The sequence below is a fragment of the Mus caroli genome, chromosome X (genome assembly GCF_900094665.2).
Source record: "Mus caroli chromosome X, CAROLI_EIJ_v1.1, whole genome shotgun sequence".
Lineage (NCBI taxonomy): Eukaryota > Metazoa > Chordata > Mammalia > Rodentia > Muridae > Mus > Mus caroli.
The window spans coordinates 104,781,972-104,788,454 of record NC_034589.1 but is presented as its reverse complement, the minus strand read 5'-3'; the positions used below and the strand labels follow the sequence as shown (position 1 = coordinate 104,788,454).

Sequence of the window (6,483 nt, the reverse complement as noted above, 5' to 3'; positions counted from 1 at the left end):
CATTCCATAAGAGGGCACCAGATCTCGTTGCGGATGGTTGTGAGCCACCATGTGGTTGCTGGGATTTGAACTCTGGACCTTCGGAAGAGCAGTCAGGTGCTCTTACCCACTGAGCCATCTCACCAGCCCCAGATCTCCTTTCTTATGTGTAGATTAGGCACTAGACTTTTTCTTTTGCTTCAAGACTCTAAGATACATTCCATATACTTTCTGAGCATAAACATTTTAGATTATTTTGTTTATAAAGTTTTAAACAAGACACCATATTTAAAAAAACAGATTATTTCAATTTCTGAACAAAATTTATTTTTTGTAGGTGCATTTTTTACTCAACAAATGTGTCCTGTCTTTGTGTCAGATACTATTGTTGATTTTCCTTTTTAAACAGAAATTACAGGTTTTTTTCTTAATGGCAAATAAGGTGCTTTAAAATTGAAGCTCTAAAACATCTATGACAACAATAGGTATGCTAATATCTACAACTATGAGATAATTTATTTTGAGCATTAAATTTATATCTGAGCTCCTGATAGGAAAGGCAAAAAAGAATAGAAGATTAAATAGTTATTTGACAAGCATACCAAATTTCAAGAAATACCTTTGGCTGATTTAAAAAAAAAAAAAAAAGTAACAACCTTGTCTTGGAGCCTTGAACGGAATAATGGCTTAAACCATTTTGTTAAAGTAAGTATATGAAAGTCTTTCGGTTACAAATGCTAACTCGTGTATTGAGCATTCAAAGAGAATTTACTATTTGGCTTCATGTCTTGATCCCTTTCATGGAACTAGGTTTGCTTTGCTTTTTTCCATCTTTCAAACACACTTTCAAAATTAATCCATTTTGAGACTCTATATGATTCCAAAATGAAAATAACAGGTCTTTTTTTCTTCATACGTAGTTCCTAGGGGTAGAGTTAAATGCCTAAGTGATACTTGAACTGAAATTGGAATGAGCTAGAGCACTTCTGGTGAAATGTGATACATAAATAAGGGTGAACGGGGTAGATAGCAGCTATTTTCTTTTTGGCTACCCAAATATCTTTTCTGTATCATGGTAGCTTGGTTGAGAAATTATTCCCAGAGCTCAGGCATTAGTAGTACTGTTTGAGAAGGTTATAGGGAGGTACAACCATGTTGGAAGGAAATATGTTCTGTCACTTGCTTCCATGTTTCCCCACCATGACGGTCTCACCCCTCTAAAAATGTAAGTCAAAATAAACTCTTCCATAAGTTGTTTTTAATCATGGTTATTTCATGACATCAATAAGAAAATTAAACAGTAGACATATCCATGTCCATTTTAAATGTATATGCTTTCATAAAATGCATATACTATCTCACTCGTCCCTAAAGAATACTTAAACATTCTCATCTATTTCTATAATGTAACTTCAGGACCAAAGAACTCTAGGTGATATGCAGTTCTCTTAGCTTCTCTGATTCTGTTTCTTGTATGTTTATACTTTTTCATTTGTAGTTAATCTCTGTTTCGGATGTTTCTGTACTAACCTCTGTTACCTGTTCATTAAAGCTAATTGTTTGTTGTAGAATGTAGATATGCAGAAAATGACATAGTTCTGAAAGGTTACCACTGCATAGATAAGTATACTAAACGTGTTGCCTATATTGTATTCTTACACACTCCCTGTAGGTAACTTATCTGTGCCTTACTATAACCACAAACTCTGATAGAAAGAGCTCCGAAAGGAGAAAAGGGTCATAGTTTGAGAGGGATTTCAATCTATGACTGATTATCTCAGTTTGTGCCAATGAGAATCCGAGCCAAAGCTCCTCTCACATCCTGGTATACTAGGAACCAGGGGCTGATAAGGCACCCAGAGGCTAACTCCTACATCTGTCAGCCAGGCCCTGCCTCTCAAAGTCTACACAGCCTTCGTGGGGCCAGAAGCTGGAGATAACATGAGCCTATGGAGACCATTTCAGATTCAAACTGTAACAGTAACTAAACTTGTCTTCTGGTGCTTGTTCTTTATATAAAGCTAAACACTCACACACAGTTTCCTTTCTTGATAAGCAGAGGTCCCCTAATTTATACTCACTTAATGTAGTTTGGAAATTATTAGCTTATAGGTATCATTCTTATTTTCAGTCTTATGTTTCATTACGTGTACTTCTTATACTTTATTTAAACTCCTATGCTTTGATAGTTTCCAATGTTTTGCAACCACAGATAATGTTAGAGTTCATACATACACTTTATATTGTTTATATATCCATGCTTATATACAATTTACCCTAGTACAAAAATTTAGAACTAGAATTTCTTGATTTAATAAGTTCTGTCTTGGTTGTCGTGATAAAATACCCTGATAAAAGCAACTTAAGAGAGAAAGGACATGTGTTGGCTCATCATGGTAAAGTTGAGGCAGCACAGACTGGATCATGGTATGTATCTACAGTCAAGCAGAATAATGGATGACTTCTCTCAGCTCAGTGTCTTTTTTTATGTAGTACAGGAATCTAGGCCAGGAAAGAGTGCTACCGACAGTGAGTCTCCCAACCTCATTTAACTGAGTCAAAATACTATCCCTATCCCGAGGCATGGTCGGAGGCTTTTGGCTCCCAGGTAGATCTTATAAAAATCACAATTGAGATTAACCATCACAAGTAATTGTTCTTAAGATATTGCCAAAATCTCTTCCACTGACATTAGGCTATTTTGTATTCTTCCCAGAAATGTCAGAAGCACCTATTTTTAGACTAGTTGTCAGGAGCAGTAATTTCATTTGGGAATTTACTATAAGTGTAAATCTGGGGCTGGGATCCAGCAACCTGTGATTTAATAAGGTAATTCTTTAATGAGTTTAGAGTATGCTCATTTTTCCAATCCCAGAATTTTCTAAATCATACTTGATCATAGAATATAGCATGGGAATTACTTGTTAAATGAATTATTTTTTATGCCTCAATTATTGGTACCTTTATCTTTCCAATATAAAGCTGGTTATTTTTAGTAGACAAAATATTAACAAGATGTTAGCCAAAAAAGTCAAACCATGATTTAAGTTGTATGATATACCATAAGAAATGTGTCTAATAGCCTTTACCTATTTTAAAAAGTGATAAGACACATAAGTGCACCAACTACATTGTAAAAATTTTGTAAAAATTAATACTGTAGTTATCTTCAGACACACCTGAAGGGGGCATCAGATCCTATTACAGTTGGTTGTAAGGCACCATGTGGTTTACTGGGACTTGAACTCATGACCTCTGGAAAAATAGTCAAGTGCTCTTAAACACTGAGCCATCTCTCCAGCTCTTGTATGTCTGGTTTAGCTTGCTCATATCTACCTTCCCCCAGGTCCCTTCCACCACCATCCCAGTATCTCTTCCAAACATCATGTTCTTTTTTTTTTTAAATAACTCACCAAGTCTAATTAGTGATGCCCATACATGCATATGTGTGGGGTTACCCACTGGGGCATGGGAAATTTTCCAGTGGCCATCCCCACCATAGAAAAATGACTCTCCTTCAGAAGTCATCAAAGTCAGTAACTCTTTAAGTAGGGTTGGGGCTTCAGGAGACCCCCTCCTACTCCATGTTGGCTATTTAACTCTTGATCATGTGTGAGTAACCAGGGCCGCCGTGAGTTCCTGTGGGTGACAACTATATCACATCCAGCGAGCAGCCTTTCACCCTTCATCCTCTAGTCCTTCTAATGCAACCATCTTTTTAAAAGGAATTATTTAAATTTTAAATTATATGTAAAATTTATCCTGGCTAAACAAAATCTCTGTATATTGCGTTTCAGTAGCAGCGTGAGAAAGATGAAAGACTGCCCACGACAGGGGAGTAAACAATTGAATTCATTATAAGTATGGAACTCAAGCCATCTACAGCTGAAAATGGAGCGGTTGATTTTCTTTAGTTTTTGAACGTAACATTTTTTTTTTTTTGTATTCCAAGCTTTTGTCCTTTTTTTGTTAGATATTTTCTTTATTTACATTTCAAATGTTACATATATTCACCCAATTTTCCCTTTCAATCATTCTTTTTTTAAAATTTTTGATTTTAGATGACTTTACTCTGTAGTCATTGCATCTTTCTTCCATAATTTATATGTTTTGACAAAATTAAATGTGAATTTTTCTAAGATGACTACGAATAAGCACATAGATATGTGTATGACTGTCTCCCAGTATTTTCTTCGCTGAGTATCACAAACATCAACATGATATGACACCTGTTTCTCAATATTAGTACCACTTTCATGTGACTGACTAGTTTCCCCCTGATGATCAAAATTTAATTTCAAGTGTCAGATTTCTTGTGTCTCTCTCTCTTCTGAAAGGTGAAATTTTCACCTGGGCAAGTAATAAAATTTTTGGAGCACAGTTTTTAATGGAATAAGACTTCACATTTGACATCTTCATAAGAGGTGACATTCTCTGTCAAGATTACACTACTCCTTCATATCTCTGTGTAATCTTAAGAAACCAACACAGACACCTTTAGTTAGGTTGACTATTCTATAGTATATTGTAATGTTCTTTAGGAATTAGCTTTATCATCCACATATATGATCAAGGTTGGCACCAGCATTTTTTCATTATTATATAGGTATATACACCTGCCAAGGTACAGAGAAGGCTCTTTCATGAGTTTTCTCTTACTATTGATATTCAAGGAAAACTTTATTGGTAGTTTTTAATTTTATAGAGTGGATCACACAGCATGATGCCTAAGAGTGTTCCAAAGCTGTCGGAGGCTGAGCACAAATGTATTTCTGTCACATTTAATTAGATTGGGTTTGAATAGGATAGTAACTTTTGGTTCTATATAAGGTCTTCTGTTTCATAAATATAAATCATAGTGCTTTGTAAGTACATTAGAGTCTATAACATATAAATTATTTAAATTTTAAAACATCTCTAAATATTTTTCTAAAACTAACAGTATTTCCCTTAAAACGACAGAATTTACTTGCAGTATTTTATTTAATTTTTTCATGTTTTCCCATATTATTGTTCCAAGTTTAGTTTAAAGGAATCTAGACCAATATCTTTTCCCATAAGATTACATAATGCTCAGTCCATGTTTCATCTATGTGTTATTGTAAATTTAATAATAACTGGAATTAAGTTTTGGAATTAAGTTTATAACCTCCAATACATCCAGTTGTGCTGGGTGGTTTTATGTCAAACTGACACAGGTTAGGGTCCTTTTTTGTTGTTCTTGTTTTGGGGATTTTTTTTGTTTTTTGTTTTTTTTTGTTTTTTTGTTTTTTTTTTTTCGAGACAGGGTTTCTCTGTGTAGACCTGGATATCCAGGAACTCACTTTATAGACCAGGCTGGCCTGGAACTCAGAAATCCGCCTGCCTCTGCCTCCCGAGTGCTGGGATCAAAGGTGTGCGCCACCACCGCCCGGCTGGCTGGCTTTCTTTTCTTTTTTCTTTTCTTTCTTTCTTTCTTTTTTGGTTTTTTTTTGTTTGTTTGTTTTCTTTTCTTTTCTTTTCTTTTTTTTTCCGAGACAGGGTTTCTCTGTATAGCCCTGGCTGTCCTGGAACGCATTCTGTAGACCAGGCTGGCCTCGAACTCAGAAATCCGCCTGCCTCTGCCTCCTGAGTGCTGGGATTAAAGGTGTGCGCCACCACGCCGGTTTTTTGGTTTTTTTTTTGTTTGTTTGTTTTGTTTTTTTGTTTTTGGCAGGGGGGGGGGTCCTTTTTAACTGGAAGAATGTATAAAAGACAATACTCCAACTCTCCCTCCCAAAGGCTTTCAATTTGTTTACTCAACTCTTCAAAGTAAACTAAGAAAAAAGAAAAAACTTTAAATATATATCCTAACAGATACTGCGGAAAAAAAAAAAAAAAGTTGATGAAAAAGTCTTAGCTTTATGAGGTAATATCCGGTGGGTAGGCTCCACAAGTCTCAGCAAACATCTACTCTTTTATCACCAAAGTAAAGCAGGAAAAAAATCCACCTCTAGCGCTACCACCCCAGGTGGGACTCGAACCCACAATCCCTGGCTTAGGAGGCCAGTGCCTTATCCATTAGGCCACTGGGGCTTATATGCTAAGCTTGCAGCAGAGACTTATATATCTGCCCTTCAAGAGGCCCAACAAGTGGCTGAGTTACCCAACCAACGGACAGAAACCAGAGACCCCTAGGAAAAGCTGAAAGGAGCTGAGGAGAAGGGCGATCCTGTAGGAGGACCAGCAGTCTCAATTAATCTGGACCCCTGAGATCTCTCAAACACTGGACCACCAAACAGACAGCATACACCAGCTGATTGGAGGCCCCCGACACACATACAGCAGAGGACTGCCTCGTCTGGCCTCAGTCAGAGAATAGACACCTAACCCTCAAGAGACCTGAGGCCCCAGGGAGTGGGGAGATTTGGTGGGGAGTGAGTGGGTAGGGGGTCGGGGGGCGGGGACATCCTCTTGGAGACAGGGGAGGACAAATGGGATGAGTAACAGTCAGAGGGCGGACTGGGAGTGGGATAATGACTGGAC

General features: G+C 37.0%; 1 non-coding gene across 1 annotated transcript; it reads right to left on the bottom strand.

Moving 5' to 3' along the window:
- Positions 1–5,960: 5,960 nt before the first annotated feature.
- On the bottom strand, positions 5,961–6,033 carry Trnar-ccu. Its single transcript has one exon. It is a non-coding gene; the product is annotated as a tRNA-Arg (tRNA).
- Positions 6,034–6,483: the final 450 nt, after the last annotated feature.